The sequence below is a fragment of the Ranitomeya imitator genome, chromosome 4 (genome assembly GCF_032444005.1).
Source record: "Ranitomeya imitator isolate aRanImi1 chromosome 4, aRanImi1.pri, whole genome shotgun sequence".
NCBI classification, from domain to species: Eukaryota; Metazoa; Chordata; class Amphibia; order Anura; family Dendrobatidae; genus Ranitomeya; species Ranitomeya imitator.
The window spans coordinates 185944734-185965976 of NC_091285.1; positions in this window are offsets into that span (position 1 = coordinate 185944734).

Here is a 21243-nt window from a genome sequence, read left to right on the forward strand (position 1 = left end):
GAGATGATTAGGGCATGCACAAGAATTTTGGTAGAGTGAGGGTTGAGGAAAGGACGGATTCTAGTAATATTTTTGTGCTGGAGGCGACAGAAGGTGGCGAGAGATGGAAGAAAGATAATTAGTTCAGATTTGTCCACATTGAACTTGAGCGAAGAGGAGAAGAACGAGGATATGGCTGATAGACACTCTGGGATTCTCGAGAGCAGAGAGGTGACATCTGGACCAGAGAGGTAGATCTGAGTGTCATCAGCATATATAAGCAAATAGCAGTTTATACTTTTTCTCCAATAGTATGTCAGTCACATGAATCCATTTTAGTAAAATCCTTCTGTACAACTTTCTGCACAACAGTTGCAGAAGCTATGGAGAAACATTCCAAGTGTTGACAACATGATAAAAAAAACCCATAATGGTAGGTGAGATAATGCTCAGACACATTTCTCAATAGTCTCAGGACTTCTAATAGCACTGCATCACCATGGTTCCCAACTATGCTCTGTTCGGGAGTCTCCCAGCTTCCCACTAAGTTGTACTTTCTTCTAGGATATCAATACAAAATTATTCAAAACTCACAATAGAGATGTAAGTTGCGGATAATTGGTGTACAATCCCCCCTAAATAAACCAAATTAGTAGTGGAGTACTCCCATAACATAAATGAAACACGACAAAGTGGAGTAATCATTTACCACTATAGAAAGGAATATAGTAAAACTACCTTTTTATTGTAGAGATAATTAAAAATTCAACACCAAATAAGGATGTACATCAGGTTTAACAAGGAGAAAAATAATGGGAGGGAAAAAGCATCAGACCTTAATATGATACATATGGGTGCACAGCCACGTTTAAAGCCAATTCCTCATATTTGATAAATGTGACTCTAGTCACTTCTCAAGGCCAAGCCACGAGTCAAAGTGGTCAAGGAGTCCAAGGTCAGAAGCCAAGAGAGTATGTCATAAATGGAAGGAAGAGGATTGCCCTTCACATCTCGAGCAGTGACCCAGGATCTCTCCTCTGGTCCATATCCCCTCCAGTGGATGAGGTATTACAAGAATCCACAACCCTCTGAACCTCATATTCCAGGCCACCATCTACAGAAATCGGAGGAGGCGGTGATGAGGCACTATGGAAGGTCTTCATCAAATTATTTATCTGACCCTGCAACTGATATTGTGATGACTGGCAATCCTTCGCCAGATCCTGAGTCATCTGCATCAAATTTGCCACCTGGTCACAAAGCGTGTGAGCAGGATCCATACTGGCGAAAAAGAAAAACGTAGTGGCCAGATGTAATGTGACAAAAGTCACATCTCATAGCCAAGCTGTGAGTCAGTGGTCAAAAAGTCCAAGGTCAGAAGCCAAGAGGGTACGTCATAAACAGAAGGAAGAGAAAAAAGCATACTCAGGTAACATTCTAAGGTCAAAGTACTGGGAGGATAATGGATCAGAGCTGAAGGGGTTAAACAGGTGGGTAGTCAGAACAAAGTTTAAGGTCAGGCAACAGATCAAACATATAGAACTCAAGGCACAGAGAGCACAGCACAAACCTCACAAGATGAATGTACACCTGGCAATGTTCTAGGAAACTCAGCTCAGTTAAGAAGCATGACCATTAAGTGGAATAATGGACACATGAGACAGCCAGTGTCTCACAGTCTCAGATAGGATAGTCGAGCTGTCAATCAACACACTGACAGCTCAGCACGGCCCTGTACCAGATTAGATGGCCAAGCTGTCAATCACAGTACTGACAGATTCAGCACCCCCCTATTCCAGATTGGACGGCCGAGCTGTCAGTAACTGCATCCCAGACACCCTAAGGGGTGGAACCATGACAATAGATGAGATTATAAAAGAGTGTCAAGAGGTAGCAGAGTTAGTAAAGCTAATAAAGTTAAAGTGACAGTGTAAAGGCCCCGTCACACATAGCGACGCTTGAGCGATTCCGACAACGATACGACCTGTCAGGGATCGCTCAAGCGTCGCTATGTGGTCGCTGGTGAGATGTCAAACAGTGAGATCTCACCAACGACGCAGCAGCGATGCGGCGACCTGTAGCGACCTGTACAACGATGCTATTTCATGACGATTCAATGGGACGTCCTGTCAGCGAGGTCGTTGGTAAGGTGTCAAACACAGCGATGTGTGCTACCCAGCGGGACCTCAACGATCAAAAAACGGTCCAGGCCATTCCGACACGACCAGCGATCTCACAGCAGGGGCCTGATCGCTGCTACGTGTCACACATAGCGAGATCGCTACTGAGATCGCTGTTGCGTCACAAAACTTGTGACTCAGCAGCGATCTCGCTGTGTGTGATGGGGGCTTTACAGTGTTTACAAAAGTGCCATAGAGCTGCTAGATATGAAGTGCTTACCCATAGCTCGAAGAGATTGAATGCGCCAACCAGGATCTGCCCAGCATGCGTTTCACATATGCTTTCTCAAGGGGAGTTGCCTAGGATAGAACTTGTTTTCTGTGTGGCTGATTTTCACTTGTGTTCTAACTACCGGTACTCGGATGTACTTGGCCTCAACAGCCACTTATATAGCTGAAGCGCCTCCTTGAACTTCTCACTAATTGCTATCCCTTTTCCTGCCAAAACTGCAGCTAGCAATGGTTTTAACAGCGCACTTAAAACAAATGTAACTGTTGAGGAATGCATCAACATGACACATTACAATTATCATATGATATTCAGACAATGCAGATCATTCTTCCACTCTTACTGCTACTATATAGTTAATGGAGTGGAGCTGTATTGTGCAGTTCCGCAATTGAGCGCTTCTGGCCATCACTGGGAACAGCTGATCCATGGGGGTTACCAATGTCAGACCCCCACCAATTAGATATTAATGAAATATTCTAAGGATAGGTTATCAATATAAAAGTCCCAGACACACCCTTTAATATGAAGAGGTATCACTGAGGTCAATAATTGTTACCATAAGGCTTTTATCTGGCATGGTGATGTAAGACACTTTGTTAGATTCTTCTGTTATTGTAGGAATAGTAGTATCATTGTACCAGTGTGCCACATTATGAAAAAGGAATTGTGTGAATGTTGCATAGAGGCTTAAGCGATTAAAAATTACAAGTGTCATGCCTATATGTAGATGATAGATCCTGAAAAATACTCTGAAACCAAAGTGTTAAAGGTAAACTTTTGTTATCCTCTCTTAAAGATTTCTTTGCACATAATCTTATAATACAGTTCACTGGAACTTCTATATTGTATCAGTGCACAAATATGTAGTTAAGAAAGAATACCGGTAGTTAATCTTCTGTTGAATGATGTTCTTGCCATGACATGGAGTAAAGCTGTCCAGTTTCATATATTAAGAAAGACCAGGAAATAATTTTACCAATCCTTAAAACTTTATCTGTTTCCATACAGATGTATCACATCTCTCCTTGAACTGTGAAATTTCATGCTTGACTTGTATCTATCAAAATGTTTCAGCTTTTGTAGGGCATATATTAAGATAATCAGTCACTTGAGTCCTGCATGTTTTGGTTGATCGTAGATTTTCATTTCTTATTAGAAATTTTAAGACTTTTAATAGAAATGTTTTTGTTTTTTTCTGGATGTTGTTTTCATACATATGTAAACCTAGAGCTTAGTTCTGATTTAATTAGAATAAAATAGAAAAAAGTACCGTAACATTGTGTTTTTCTAACAGTAAAAAGGACATGTTAGTAAATTAACGCATGCTGAATCTATATTTGCCCAACAACTGTTCAATTTCAGCATTATTTAAATGTAAATATTCTAAAAATAATAAAGTAGGATGTTAGTATTAAAGGGAACCTGTCACCCCGAAAATCGCGGGTGAGGTAAGCCCACCGGCATCAGGGGCTTATCTACAGCATTCTGTAATGCTGTAGATAAGCCCCTGATGTTACCTGAAAGAGGAGAAAAAGACGTTATATTATACTCACCCAGGGGCGGTCCCGCTGCTGGTCAGGTCAGATAGGCGTCTCCGGTCCGCTGCGGCGCCTCCTATCTTCTTTCCATGACGTCCTCTTCTGATCTTCAGCCACGGCTCCGGCGCAGGCGTACTTTGCTCTGCCCTCTTGAGGGCAGAGGATAGTACTGCAGTGCGCAGGCGCCGGAAAGGTCAGAGGCCCGGCGCCTGCGCACTGCAGTACTTTGTCTGCCCTCAACAGGGCAGAGCAAAGTACGCCTGCGCCGGAGCCGTGGCTGTAGATAAGCCCCTGATGCCGGTGGGCTTACCTCACCCGCGATTTTCGGGGTTACAGGTTCCCTTTAAGATCTATTTGCATAGTTTGAAAAATGATTTGGGTAGTCCCATTGTAGACATTTATTGCAATATTGCCTTTGGTGGATAATTAATGCTTTTTTCTTTAATCATGATTTTAGGGAGTTGAGAAGCATACAATAAAGTTAGAACACGTTTTAATTTAGCTAGGGGCAGGAACTTACTGCATATTAATACATTGAACTGCATATAATGAGTGAATAAATTTCAGTAGAATTGAATTCCACTTGAATTTCTAAAATATCTGCATTCGCCAAAATGCAGATGTTTTGTAATTAGCTTCCATGCAGATTCAGCAAAATGGCGGCCGCTTACTATCATTTTTCTGAACCATGAAGGGCCAACAAAAGGTTAAAATATCCTTATACTCACCTTACCACTCACCTCTCCAACCCCTGGGCTACTCACTACTACTTGTCTGTTACTCACTTCTTCTGATTCCCCGCCATTCACGGTGAAATCGATGGACCTGTCATTCTAAGCCAGTACTTCTGGCTTTCATGAAGCCCAGGAGGATTCTGCACATGCACTCAGAGGGTCACGGCGCATGTCATGGTGTAATGACACCATAACTTTCCATGCACTTGTGCAAGACCCTCCCAGGCCTCATGAAAGCGCTGGCTAAATGTGAGACATCTGGGATTTCCAGAAAGAGCAGTGGAAGATCAGATGATGCAGCAAGTACCAAACAGGCAATGGTGAGTAGGGAAGGGGCCTGAGAGGTGATCTGGAGTCTAGATATACATTAAATTTGCAAAGAATAACTTCTCCATGAACCAAACTTCCTGGTAAACAAACACATAAACAAGCAAATTCAAATTTAGTTTCATCGGCTCATCTCTACTCAATAGCATTGCATTTTTCTTTGATCATTACAAGTGTAAGACTAGGGTGATTAGAGCACACTGGTAATGATCACTCTGATAGTTCTCCCTACATATACCTGCAAATAATAACTCATTCCCACTTGCTAATTTCTGCTTGATGTATTCTATATACTTTGAAATGAAAAGGTGACTGAATTCCCGTGTAGCCACTTTTCCACTCAAGTATTTGTAGAATGCAGCAGGTGGGAATTTATGATCAGGTGACCTTGGAGCAGCATGAAAACTTTCACTGGAGTAGGTGGTAACTATACTGACCGCAAACCGTGATCTTAACACCGCAGCTAGAAGTAGCCGTGGGGTGTGCCTAACAAAACCTAGACACCTCGACACAGCCGGAGGACTAAATACCCCTATAGATGCAAATAGGAATTCTACCTTGCCTCAGAGCAGAACCCCAAAGAATAGGCAGCCCCACACAAATAATGACTGTGAGTACTAGAGGAAAAGACACCCGCAGGCAGGAAACAGGATTTAGCAAATGAGGCCACACTAGCTAAAAAGGAAAGGATAGGACAGGATACTAAGCGGTCAGTATTAAAAATCCTTCCAAAAATATCCACAGCAAAAAATACAAAAACTCCACCATCTAAATAAAGATGTGGAGCGTATATCTGCAACTCCAGAAAATCCAACAAGACTGAGAAAACACTGACACAGTCTAAGCTGGACAAGAGAAAAAAATCCTACACACCTAAATATCCCAGTCAGAACTGCAATCAGCAGATACACCTGGCCAGGACTGCGACTCAGAGACAACTGCATTCCCACCTACAACCACTGGAGGGAACCCAAAAGCAGAATTCACAACAGGAATTGGTAGACTGACCCAAATTAGGATAGGTGAGGATAGCACAGATAACATTTGCAGCTCAGTTTTAATTTTATTTTTGCAATGAAATCTGCTACAAAAACTACAACTCCCACCTCTTTCTATGAGTCTGTAAGGAGATGGACATACTACCCACATTTCACTTGTAGACACGTTTATTGTTGTACTGTGTATTGTGACATGTTATTAGTGACAATGTTGTATTCTACTCGACAGTAGAGATGAGCAAACTTGTTTGGAAAATGTTCACCAATCTCAAATTTGCCACGAACAAAGCCCATTCGGATTCGTATTTGCTTTCACAAGCATTTTTACTCAAACTTGGCAAAATTTGGTCACAGTTCGATAAATCATTGCGTTTTCTCTAATGCTTTTGTTATTACTTTGACTAGGATAGTGGTGCTGTATGATGAGCGTGGGGTACGGGGAGGGGGTATGGAGAAGTTAGAGGAACGTGTGCAGAGGTTAGTGTAGCATTTTGTTTTCTCCGTTATCTTTGTGTGTTGATTCCAGCAGCCAATCAGGGCACAGAAACTATCCACAACGTCACAACACAAGGCCTTCTGTGATTGGCTGACAAAGTCACATGTCCCTAGTCTTATAAATACATCTTGTATTGCTGGCACATTTGTCTGTGTCACAGTGCACAGAGGTCGCTCCTGCACTAGTGCTGCTTATGAAAGTGAACTTGTCAGTTAACTAGATAGATCCTACCCTGTGTGAAATTGATCTTCCAGCCAGCATCTCACTAACAAAAAATGTGTGACAGTTTAAGGAGGCACCATTTTCTAATCCAAATCATTTGTGATAAAACTGTGCTTCAGTGGCAAGTCAAAAGGCCAGATTTGCACTTACAAATTCTTAGACCTAATATTGGGGTGCAGCCTGGAGGGCCAATTAGCTACTCCAAATAGTTTGGGATAAAACTGTATTTCAGTGACAAATCAGAAGGTCAGATTTTCACTTATAAATTGTTATGTATAACAGTGTTGTTCAAGCACACTATCTAAGAAAATAAATTGTGATTTTCATTTAGTGACAAGTGACTGACAGCTGTGGGACTAAGCTTGTGAAACAGCAGGTTTCAAGAGGGGAAGGCTACTTCCAACATGAGTGGGAAAAGGCAAGGTTGTGATGGAAGGGGGAATAGGTTTGGTGTTCGAAGTGTTCGTGGATTAGGTGTTAATGTTAATGAAAGCTCAACTGAACAAACACCATCTTGTCGTATCCAAAGACCACTGACAATATCTGTTACTGGACGGGCTACATCACTACCTTTCTTTGGAAGCCGCACAGCAATACACCTTGTAGATGAGGCTCAGAAAGAGCATGTGTTCCAGTGGATGGCAGGCACTGCATCAAGTGGCCTCTCCTCCTTTTCCTCCATCTTAACATCACACATAGTGCAATCACTCATTCTATTCCACGGGCAACAGAGGTGTGCTCTGAAGAATCACAGAATTCAGAGGGGAAAAGCATCTGCACCAATGCTCAAAATTTTTTCATGTTGGATCCGGCAGCAGATGAAGTAGGGTCTGAGGAGAATCCAGACCCTCTTCACCAGACGTTAACCACCAAAGGTTGAGGAGATCCTGATGAGACTCAGATACCAGAGGCGCATGTGGACAGTACTGTGGTGTCAGGGCAAGAACAGGAGGGTGACCCTCATGGTGAGGAATGTGAAAACAGAGAGGATGACAATGAGGTTGCAGATCCCACTTGTTGTGAACCCAGAGGCATGAAGCTGAGTAAGTCAGCAGAGGAGGTGGTGGAGGAAGAGGAAGACAAGGAGGTTGCATTGTATTGCCCAGACCAACGCAGTATGGACGTGGTGCAAATCATACTTGCAGAGTGGACACAGATGAAAAACCTCTGCACCCTTCTGCACAGTTTTGAAATGGCTACTAAGGTGGCTAGCACTGAATATGCCATCATCAGCATCGCTATTCCTGTCATATACATGCTGGAGCACACTTTGAAAAGTCTGAGGAAGTTGTGGTCCCAGAGAAAGAAATGAAACAGAAGAGGATGCAGAAGAGATAACCATATCTCAAATTTCCAGACTATGATCACAAAGGTGGGTCCATGGGACAGTGGCTTATAGCGATCGAGGGGGGCTCATGTTACAAGACAAAGTGTTAGTGAAGGTGCACGAGCTGAAGAATAAATGGAGGACTAAGAGGTGATGGACACAAAACAGATCTCTTGTGTGTTGTCCATGGTTGGCAGGGGGTGACAGAGGAAGCAAACTTGTTTGTTATCTCACCAACAACACACTATGGTCTTGGAACTCATGGAAGTGCCTGACACATGAGCGCCTTCTTGCTGCACTATCTTCAACACGATGCCCATATTCTTAGGGTTAAAAATAGTGCTGACTACTGCGTTGCCACTCTGTTAAATTCATGTTACAAGAGTAAATTTAGTCAGATGCTTCCCCCCCGGAAAGGGATGCACGCATGCTGTAGTATCGAAACACACTTGTAGACAATCTTAAAAGTGTCTTTCCCCAAGAAAGCATTTTGTAACATCCAACCCAAGGAACATCATGGTTTTGTTGCCAAAACATTAGGAGCAGTGTTGTGATAAGGTAATTCAGTACCACAATGGACATAGAGGTCAGAGCACATACAGTGACCTGACAATAACCCAAAAACATAGAACAAGCTCTGAGACGTGGGAACTCTGCTGACCGCAATCCCTAATCCTCTCCAACCACACTAGAGGCAGCCGTGGATTGCGCCTAACGCTCCCTATGCAACTCGGCACAGCCTGAGAAACTAGCTAGCCTGAAGATAGAAAATAAGCCTACCTTGCCTCAGAGAAATACCCCAAAGGAAAAGGCAGCCCCCACATATAATGACTGTGAGTTAAGATGAAAAGACAAACGTAGAGATGAAATAGATTTAGCAAAGTGAGGCCCGACTTCCTGAACAGAACGAGGATAGGAAAGGTAACTTTGCGGTCAACACAAAACCCTACAAACAACCACGCAAAGGGGGCAAAAAGACCCTCCGTACCGAACTAACGGCACGGAGGTACACCCTCTGCGTCCCAGAGCTTCCAGCAAGCAGGAAAAAACAAATAGACAAGCTGGACAGGAAAAAACAGCAAACAAAATAGCAAAGCGGAACTTAGCTATGCAGAGCAGCAGGCCACAGGAACGATCCAGGAGGAAACAGGTCCAATACTAGAACATTGACTGGAGGCCAGGTGTTGTGAATTCTGTGGCTGAGTTCACTTCTGTGGTCACAAGTGGTATTGCAGTCTCTGGGCTTCCTCCCTCAGGTGTTTTGGTGAGCTCGTTGGCTGCCTTGCAATTTAGCTCCACCTGAGTCTGTCTTCCTTGCTCCTTGTCAATGTTCCAGTGTTGGATCTGAGCTACTGCATCTTTCCTTGGGCCTGCTGCTCTGCTAGATAAGTGCTTCTAGTTTGTTTTCAGTTTTTTCTGTCCAGCTTGCTATTGTCTTTTGCTGGAAGCTCTGAGAAGCAGAGGGGTGCACCGCCGTGCTGTTAGTTCGGCACGGTGGGTCTTTTTGCCCCTTTGCGTGGTTTTCGTTTTAGGGTTTTTGTAGACTGCATAGTTCTCTTTGCTATCCTCGCTCTGTCTAGAATATCGGGCCTCACTTTGCTGAATCTATTTCATTCCTACGTTTGTCTTTTCATCTTGCTAACAGTCATTATATGTGGGGGGCTGCCTATTCCTTTGGGGTATTTCTCTGAGGTAAGTCAGGCTTGTATTTCTATCTTCAGGCTAGTCAGCTCCTCAGGCAGTGTCGAGTTGCATAGGTAGTTGTTAGGCGCAATCCACTGCTGCTTATAGTTGTGTGAGGATAGATCAGGTACTGCAGTCTACAGAGATTCCACGTCTCAGAGCTCGTCCTATTGTTTTTGGTTATTGCCAGATCTCTGTATGTGCGCTGATTACTGCACGCTGTGTTGCCTGATTGCCAGCCATAACAGCCAGGATCAAAGCACTAGGTGGAGTTAAATAGAGCAGCACCTAACGACTTCACCACATCACCTGCGGAAGGAAACTCAGAAGCCACAGTACCACTTTCCTCCACCAACGGAAGCTCACAGAGAGAATCAGGCGAAGTACCACTTGTGACCACAGGAGGGAGCTCTGCCACAGAATTCACAACAGAGCAGCAACATCAGCAGTGTCAGTGGCATACACAATTTCTGTGAGTCGTTTCACACATTTTTCAGACCAGCTCGTGCACCAGCAGAACAGAGCACAAATCTGAAACGACGTGAATGACTGGAGAGGATGGTGCAGGAGTATCTGGAGCTCAATAACAATGCCATCATGGGGGTTTGGACCCTTTTGCATTTTGGTCTTCAAAAATGGAAGAATGGCCTGAGCTCGCCTGTCATGCCTTGGAGGTTTTGTCATACCCGGCAGCCAGCGTTCTCTCAGAATGTGTCTTCCACCTTGCTGGTGGTGTCCTGACGGTTACATGCATCTGGCTTTCCCCTAAAAGTGTAGACTGTCTAACTTTTATCAAAATGAACAAGTCATGGATCTCCAATTAATTTTTTACCCCAGTCACAGACTGGGCAGACTAGTTGATGGTGTAATTTTTAGTGTCATTTATTGATCTGGTGTTATTGCAGTCTGTGCCATCTTTGTGGTGTCTTCTATGCCTGCTGTTGCAACTGCTGCTGCTGTTACAAACTATTTTTTGAAATGTGGAGACTCCAAGTTGGGTTTCAATCTGGTGGGTTGCCTGTAGTGGAAGGTGTGTGAAAAGCCTATAATAATATTTCTACTCTGTAGAAATTTGTCACTTTAGTGGTGTGTGACAATTATTTTTTGAAATGTGGAGACTTCAAGTTGAGTCTCCATCTGGTGGGTTTCCTGTGGTGGAAGGTGTTTGAGAGGCCTTTTATAATATTTCTACTCTGTTGAAATTGATGCCACTTTAGTGGTGTGTGACAATTATTGTTTGAAATGTGGAGACACAAAGTTGGGTCTCCATCTGCTGGGTTGCCTGTGTAAGTAGGGTTCCCGGACAGGCAGGCCTGCACTTACTTTCAGTCAACTACCTGTGTTACTTTCCTTACATTTTTCTATCAATATTACTGTATGAAATTGATGTTTGTGTGGCTGTAATTAAAAAAAAAATTGGAGGTGTTGCATGACGTATCTGGTCTCCCAGCTAAGAAGGCTTTCACTGCTCCCTTAACCAACAGATCTTCATTGAAACTTAAATTCCACACTGTAAATGCTAGGTCAGACCCTGTCTCATGTATGGCTCGTGCCTGACTGCTGCACCATTATAAAATTTCTACTTTGAGTCAATTGATGCCACTTTTTATGGTGTCTGCCCCAATCTAAGGTTTTTGGTCAGCTTTTGCCCCCTTCCCACCCTGAAGGTTTTGTCTATGCATTTGGTTTTTCCTCCTATTGAATTTAATGAGGTTCGGATACGTGTGGCAAACTGTTCAACGAACATCGGTCCATTCTCTGAATCCGAACCAAACCTTGAAAGGTTCGCTCATCTGTACTTGACAGTAGGGAGAGTTAGGGTTAATGTTTTGGGCTAGCCTAGATAAAGTGAAGGGACAGAGAGAGTTTCCTGTCAGGATGTCAAATAGAAAACAAAGTTGTAGTCTGTAGTGCTATAGTGTGCAAACATGGCAAATATGAATTGGAATTGCATTGCTGCTCTAGACAAAAAGTTAAAATGAAGATAGTTAGTACATAAATTGGCCAATTCATGTGTGCCCATAGGCCATTGACAAGAGCACCTTTTTTCCTGGGAACTTGGCCTAATATGATGCCTCTCCTTGGCTCATAGCCTACATTTAAATTGGTAGGTAGGATCAAGCTATGATTAACACCATCATAGACTGATGGATGGAGTGCTCTGTTAAGGCCCCGTCACACATAGTGAGATCGCTGCTGAGTCACAAGTTTTGTGACGCAACAGCGATCTCAGTAGCGATCTCGCTATGTGTGACACGTACCAGCGATCAGGCGCCTGCTGTGAGATCGCTGGTCGTGTCGGAATGGCCTGGGCCATTTTTTGATCGTTGAGGTCCCGCTGACATCGCTGAATCGGCGTGTGTGACGCAGATTCAGCGATGTCTTCACTGGTAACCAGGGTAAACATCGGGTTACTAAGCGCAGGGCCGCGCTTAGTAACCCGATGTTTACCCTGGTTACCATCCTAAAAGTAAAAAAACAAACAGTACATACTTGCCTACCACTGTCTGTCCCCGGCACTGTGCTCTGCTCTCCTCCTGTACTGGCTGTGAGCGTCGATCAGCCAGAAAGCAGAGCGGTGACGTCACCACTTTGCTTTCTGGCCGCTGTGCTCACACAGACAGTACAGGAGGAGTGCAGAGCAGAGCGCCGGGGACAGACAGCGGTAGGTAAGTATGTACTGTTTTTTTTTTTTTTTTTTTTTACTTTTAGGATGGTAACCAGGGTAAACATCGGGTTACTAAGCGCGGCCCTGCGCTTAGTTACCCGATGTTTACCATGGTTACCGGCATCGTTGATCGCTGGAGAGCGTTCTGTGTGACAGCTCTCCAGCGACCAAACAGCGACGCTGCAGCGATCCGGATCATTGTCGGTATCGCTGCAGCGTCGCTATGTGTGACGGGGCCTTTAGAATGCCTCAGAAAGGATGTCAGATAGGGCCCAGCATGCAACAGAAGCAGGTCTATGATCTGACTATTCGGCAGAGCAGCATGAGGTGGGTGTATCTGACATAAGTGGAGACAGAGGCAGTGAACAGCGAGATCCGGCATAGAGATGAGGAAAAGCAGTGCCCTGGGTGGGAGTTCCAAGGAGTAAGAAAATAGAGAGGCTAAGTCATGGCCGTAGTGGCAATCTAGCTCCTCTCACTTACTGGACTGTAGTACTATGATGGGTTGTGGTGAAGGCACCAGAATTTGGGGACAGAAACATGTAAGTCCGGAAGATGTAGAGAGACATGTGTGAAGATGCTCCATGTTGTAAAGGAGACATTTGTGAAGTTATGCACTCGCTATCTATTGTACATATTTCTCACCAAGCTATTGTTCAGTAAAAAATGGTTTATTGTTGACTGGTGGTCTCCGTCATTGAACCTCTGAACATCTAGTCCTGGCCTGTTGAAATCACCCGCATCATGCTGCCTGCAAGAGCCCCCTAGATAAAGATCAGACAGCTAGGACCCTTCAGGTAATGTGCTGGGGCATGACAGACAAGTACCTGTCCCATAGCTACTGCCCTGCTCAAAGTTACAAGTCTGCAGCTGTCAGGACATGTTGGGAATTATGGTTCCTTTAGAGGAGAATATAGTGACTAGAATTTGAAAATTTATTTATTTAAATTACTTAGTAGGAAAGTCGAAATACACACTTATTCTTAGCATTAGTATAATGGACAGCTCTTACCTTGGACTGTTCCTGTCCTCTGAGCCCTCTTAGAATCACCGTAGCTCTTAATTTGGACTAAGTGCCACCTTGAAGTAGTAGCTAGAAAATGCAAGATGGATGGTGGAGGGGCCATGCAATGTCATGGATAAGTAGGTGGTCTAATGTTGCTCCTAGATATCATCTCAGCCTATAACTGGGTACTTCAGTTAATAAACTACTAAATTTGTTATATACAGGCTGCAGATTCTGTACACTGCTTCAGTCTGTGTATAGTGCACCGAATTATAGGGAGGTGGGTGGTTGGTTTGAGTCTATGTATGGCAGATTGGCCCACCAGATGATTCATTTGTTTCCTTGTGGGTCATTTGAGGCCTACATTTGACCCACCTGAGTTTCACATAGAAAAAACAAACATTTTAATAACTCGTAAATGGTAGACTCAATGAATGCAAGTTTTATTTCACATAAATTTCAGCTTTATTATATTGTAATGGACAAACAAGATCTTGAAGGTTGCAATGTAGATGGAATATGTCTCTGTGTTGTCTAAAATAAAGAAAATTGCCATATGGTCAGCAAGAACACAAGCACCACTCAAAAAACAGCACATTGCTAAATAGATTTGTGATGATTTAGTAAGCAGTATAGCTACACATGTAATTAACTGAGACTGATAGACTATAGCACAGAGGACCCAAAAATGTTGTAATTATATGGATTTTAAAAACTACAGATGTCCGGGAGTGCACCATAGACATGAGATTATTTGAAGATTTAATTGGTGCTATGACCAGATTTTATTTTTATCTGAGTTCCTACTGTATTATATTTATCTCACATTAGACATTTTTATTGTGCTCATATATTATCATGGTAAAAATACAGTTCTAGCTGTAGCATGAGCTAAATGTTTTCTACATGTCTCTAATAGTAATAGAATCATCAAAGTACTGTCCTAGCATGTACAGTAGTGTAGTATAACTTACTGTCATTGTCTTGTTAAGGATATATTTGTCCACTGTCTCCTTAAGGACGCACTTGCTGAACACCCAACTTATTCTACAATAAAAAAAAAATACTATAGAATTAGGAACTTTTCCATATCTTTATCATTATTATTATTATTATTATTATTATCATTATTTAGATTAACATTTACCACAACATGGTCGATGGTCTGACGGACTGATTCCTATAATAATAATTGAAAAATGTATGCATTAGCGAGGCAATACTGGAAATAAATTTTGTAATAAACTACACTTTATTTGACTGTAAAATCTACTCACCAGAATGCTTTTAAGTTTTGCTAAAAGGTGTTCCTAAAAACAAACAAGAGGTTAAGATACATTAATGTTTACATTCAATAACATTTTTTATAAGGGTTAAGCAGTGAAAGCAAGTTGCCCCCTATTACAATTTGGACACTTACTGAACAGTCAGTGTCCCAATGATGGGAACAGCACCACTCTACAGAATGGGAAATGTTTATCCTTGTTACAATATGGCAGATCACGTGGCTAACCACTGCTCCATTCATTTTCTATCGGACTGCTAGAAAAAGCCAAGTGCAGCGCTTGACAGCCCCATAAGGAGTGAATGAATTGCAAGTTGCACATATGCACTTCCCCTCCATTATAATGGGGATAACAGATCCCCGTTCTGCTGATTAGTGCAGTACCTAGCGGACAGGCATCCACCGATCAAAAAATGATTACATACACCATCGATAGGTGATACATTTTTTTCATTGGACAATTCCTTTAGTGAGTACTACCCTTAAATATTATTTTTCCTCCTATCTTTACTGATAGTTTTGCAACAATAATATTAGTTATATTTTCACGCATGTAAATATAATAACATAATATGTCTGCCTCACTTACCAGTGTGCCACAAGCAACTTCCATGAACCTGGCAGTAGCTGGAAGCCCATTCTACAGACAAAATAAGAAAAAATGTAATATTTAGCTTAAAAAAATGTCCACACAAATGAACTACTCACTCAGTATTTCTCTTGACATACCATGACTCACTTTTTCATCCATTTACGAGTTTACGCCAGTTTATAGCAAATCAAAAAAGTCACAAATAAGTGCACAAGTTATTTTTGCACAAAAATGTCAGAATTTTTCCTACATATCAGTTTTGAAAAGTGCAGAAAAAAAGTAAGTGTGGTTTAGGCTACATTCCCACATCAGTGGACGCCTTTGAATGCTGTTCGTTTTCTTGTCAGACAGCACTCGGACCTATAAAGTAGAATGGATGTGGGCACCCGTTCATTAAAATCACAGATCCCCATATAAAGAGTTCAATAAAAATTGTTGAAAACAAAGTCACGGATCCTAGAGGGAGATCTGTGAAATTTAGTTCATCTCCTATCTGATCTGGTTTGCATCAGGTTGTGCCTTAAAAGTGGTGTGCGCATCCTTGCACGTTGTCACAAATCTTACTCTAGTCAAGGAGTTAGACAAACGGACATCACCATGCCCCATCCCCTTTCCCTTCCAGTCCTAGTCTGACGCATTTTGGCTTAGCTGGCTGACATTTCTGTGGAAATGACAACATTTGCAACATTTTTGTGCATGCTTAAAAATTGCGTAAAAATGTGATGACTTTTCAAAGTGTTGTACTCTAGATTTCTGGTGTAAGCACTTTGATGAATCGGGGCATAAGTCTTTTGTTTCTACACTGATTTACTTACCAGCACATCAAAAATGACCAGGGCGACCTTGTCAGCAACAATATCCACATTATCCAGAGTAGTCACCTGTAACATAAGTAAAAACTGTGCATCAGTTACGTGAATGTTGCTGGCAAAATAAGAATAATGCAGAGAATTGACTTTGGCACTGCTAACCCAGTGGCTTTGTTGCCTGTCTCCTTCAATCTTTTTGTACAATTCTCATTACCCACTTGTCAGTTAATGCCTACTATTTTGACCATTATGAGTTTTTCCCACCACTCATCTATCCCTTGTAATCCTAATTTTCTTATTGTTTAGAATCTACTTGGAGTGGCAGTTTAGTAATTGTACCATTCTAAGTGAACAGTCTAACCATTATCCATGAGCAACTTCACTTCAAGGAGAGCATTTTTATGATCTGAAGATGTGTATAAGTGAGAAAGATGAGATATGAACACCTAATAAGTAACTTAAGGTCTATAAGTTTGGAAAGTAAGGTTTATGATTGGATAGAGAACTGGCTCGAAGACCGCACCAAGAGAGTTGGAGTAAATGACTGCTACTCTGAATGGTCTCCAGTTGCAAGTGGTATACTCTAAGGTTTAGTATTGGGCCTGCTATTATTAAACTGATTTATTAATTATATAAAATACCTGATTAATAGTGGTGTTTCTAATTTTGCATATGACACCAAGCTATACACTATAGTGTCAACCCTGGAATTTGGATACTAATAATAAGCAGGTATCATAAGCTCTATGGGAAGTAAATCTAGGAGAGTCACCGGTAGAGGAGGATTTAGGTGTAATTGTAGATCAGTCTAAATAACAGCAATGTAAATCAGTGGCTTCTAAAGCCAGAAGGATATTGTCATGTAATAAAAAGGCATGGACACACAGGGCAGGGACGTAATACTATCACTTAATAAAGCTTTAGTGCAACTTCATTTAGAATCATACATCATACTACCTTGGAGTTAAAAAGATACAAAAAAGTGCCACAAAAATGACAAGGTGCATGGAGGATCTTAGTTATTACTCAAGTGGAAATGAATTGCAACTATTTACTTTTAAAAAGAGGACTCTAAAGGGGGACAAGATTAGCTGTACAAGTACATGAATGGCCAATTAACCAATTATAGTCAATGCTATTCCATGTAAAACCCCTGCAAAAAAGAGGGCACTCCCTATGCCTGGCGAAAAGAGTTTTAATCTCTAGAAATGACAAGAGTTGTTTACCATGAGAACTAGTAATCTGTGGAACTGCCTTCATAAGGAGTTGGTCACATCAATGTGGATAGTTTCAAGAAGGGCACAGATTGCCTTTATTAGATGAAAATAGATTCAATATTTTTAACAATTTTTGGTCTGGTTATTACACAGTAACATAGTAACATAGTTTTTAAGGTTGAAGGAAGATTTTAAATCCATCTAGTTCAACCCATAGCCTAACCTAACATGCCCTAACATGTTGATCCAGAGGAAGGCAAAAAAAAAAACCCATGTGGCAAAGAGTAAGCTCCACATTGGGGAAAAAAATTCCTTCCCGACTCCACATAAAGCAATCAGACTAGTTCCCTGGATCAACACCCTATCAAAGAATCTAATATATATAACCTGTAACATTATACTTTTCAAGAAAGTCCCCTCTTAAATTTTAGTAATGAATCACTCATTACAACATCATACGGCAGAGAGTTCCATAGTCTCTCTGCTCCTCCAGTAAAGAATCCGAGTCTAAACAATTAATCCTTCTTTCCTCCAGATGTAGAGGATGCCCCCTATTGATTCGAGTCAACTGACACTTGGGATCAGTAGATAAAAATCTGCTCTTTTAGAAAGATTGTATTATGCATTATGGTGTACTTATTTACACTGGCGGACACAGACAGAAATGGCCCTTATGCAAGAAGAATGTATGGGCCCTTTGTTGTCCAATAGCTCATCATAATGCATCATTTCTCATGATTGGAGGTGAAAATGGACCCCCTTACCTCTTGGGCCTCTATGCGGCTGCACAGGTTGCAGCAATGATATGTCCGCCTCTGCCCATTTCCTCTTACCTTTTATCCTCTCCTACCCCTTGGCAGAATTTCATGCATGTGTGTCTTTTTTTTAAATTCTTACAATTAGAGAAATGCTAACATTGTAAAATTCTCATTCGCCAGGTTTACCAAATGTTTTCAACAAATTTGATTTACTGTGAATACATTTCTCGCATAGCTCAATCCTAAGAACCACTAATTGCCCATAAAAGAAGTGTAAAACACAGGTCTCCTAGTTCTGCTTTGAACCCATTTTGAGCTCTTTAGCACAAATACCTTCTTTATTAATATCCAAGTAACATCAACCCAACTTCCCTCCTTGTTTGCAGTATGTCGAGAATAAAAATAATGCTGTTATTAAGGTGCTGTAGTGCAGTATATCACAGATCAATCATTTCACAGTCACACTGACTATGCAGGTCCTGCACCTCCTTTTCTCTTTGTTTGAATTATTATTCAAAGACTGACTTCCACTCCCATTTCAATGTTATTCAGTGCTGCAGTAGTACACCCATTGTGTAATGAGCTGTACATGTATGTGTACAGTGTTTAGGCTGTAAAATCCTAAAATGTCTGCTGCCTGCCCTGCCCTCATATTTCATAGTTCCTATGATAGTTGCACCAACTGGCTGTACTAGACTTAGTGATGTGATAGCTGCAAAGCATTTTAAGGAAGCACCCATGACAATGCCTGATTTCCTAATCTTCAGCAGTGTGTAAAATGGAGCCAGGCATTTTTATTTCTCTTTGCAAATCGAATCACAAAGAATACATTGGGACCTGCAAATTTCAGGAAATTCTACTCTCCTCTACTAACTTTGTAACTATATAACAATAGCTGAAAGACTTACTTGTATCTAATGCTAGTCTAAAAGCTTATGGTTTTTCTTCTAGATATAGTGTTTTTATGTAGATGAGAAATATACAGAGAAAGTCTACACAAACATGACCAATAATCATTTTTTTCTTTCCATTTTACACTATTTGTCACTATCTCATGCAGAATTATGTACTACAAGATGACATTCAATCTTGCAATATTTACCACATGTGTGCCCAAAAGATCATCCATGGAACAGCCAACTTCGGTCTAAATTGAGAGAAGAAGACCTGTGGTCAGTACTTTATCACGATGCCTTATATATTTTATTTACATTTAATTTAAATTAAAATATTTATAATACATTATCTGGCAGGATTTGGGCCAATTGCTAGATATGTTAATTTTTACCATATTATAAAAGAAAGTTATAAAGTTATGAGAATAATGATTATTTTCCTTTTCAAACTTTTTGTAGACTCTTATAACCTAAGGGATTGTCTGACAAAAATCAGCTTTCACTTTAGTGAGAGAAGAGATTAAATAAGTATTCAATTTCCCTGTAGCACTACCAGAGGGAAAATTAGGTACTACACAGTTCTCAATCAAATCAGTAAGCTGTTTTGGGATATACAGGACAGGAAAGGTCCTCCAGCGTTAGATAGACTTTTAAAACTACTCTCTACTTTGGTCTAAAGTTGAGGATAGTAAAGAAGTGTCTTTCTATATCATTTCATGTTTTAATATGGTATATGAAAATCAGTTTTATAACTTAGACACATTCTTAAGATTTCAATATAAATAGTTATTTAGTATAAAAGATACTTACCAGAACTACTTTCAACTCCTCTAGGAAAGCGGAATACAACTGCTGGTTCTGGGTCAGCTAAAAAAAGATATAAACATCATTACATGTAGATGAACAGTATCTGACTTCAATGTGTTAATTTCTGTCAGTAGTTGAAAGAGATTTTGGATTTTGGAACATCACTCAAGTGACTAATAAATACATAATTCCACAACCTCCACATGAAGTTGTAATAAAAAACATTTTATAATTGTGCACATCTTAAATATTTCGATTGACGCAATGACTGACGGAGAATGGCATCTTATTCTCATTTTTATGACATATTTTATATTGCTACATTCTCGAAAAGCAAAGAGAGACTTCTATTAACAATATTTCATTTTTCATGAATACGCAATATCTCTAGTGTCTAATGTATTTAAAATGCCATTGCCCTAGTGCCAATGCTTTCATTCTAAATCTATTAGCATCGCGGATCATTGACCAAATTATGATCGGTGAAATAATTTGACATGGTTGGGTTATAATTGCTGAAAAAACGTAGAAACTAATATTGGTCTACATGGTCTACATGAGTACACCGCTCTAGCATTTTATATCAGAAGTAAAACATTTGTATATCTTTATGTGTTTTAGTAGCATCAAGTCATGTCAAACATTATAAGCATATCTAGAGGCGCCCACTGGTAATGTTTTCACAAATGTGTTGTTAAATCAAGGTCTCAACCAGGGTAAAATGGCCCACCAGAATACTAGTGAATCATTAGGTGGGCACAAGCTTTAACATAATAATGGTTCCAGATGAGGATCTGACTTTAGAGCCAAATTACTTTCCACTGTGGTAATTGGTTTGTGAGAAGAATGACAAACTAATTTATATTTTGCAATATTAGCAACAAGATTTCATATGTAACTGAACAATGGCATTCATATTTTTTATTTTCTACTGGTGTGTCCAGGCCACCACTCAGCTTGACCTGAGCTTCTACAGAATAAAGTGTTACCTTTGCCTGCTGGTATTTGCAAAGAAGATTCCCAAGCTTCACAACAAGTGTAGGAGCCCCATTCTTAAAACAGAGAAAATATAGAGAAAAAATAGTCAGTAACGGGTCTCAGCACTGGGGGACCTCTACCCATCAATACTTCTAATATACACATAGAGTATCTCAATGACATGTTTCTGAGAATTGTAGCTCAGCTCCTGCTAAATAGGCTAGGGGTTCAGTTACAGGTTTGTTTAGCAGCCACTAAAAACAACTGATAGGTAGGGTGCTGGGTGTCGGATCCAACTGATTTATTATTGTTGACCTACAATAAGTATTGGTCATCAGTATGAAAAGAATGAAGCTGTGGATGATTCCTTTAGTTCAGTGTAATCATTAAATGCAATAATTATGGTCTCACGTACTTCCACGAGACTTGTGATGCAGTTTACTGGACTAGTGGCAGAAGATGTATCTGAAATACAAACATTTTTAAAAATAATCAGATAGGTTTAACTTGC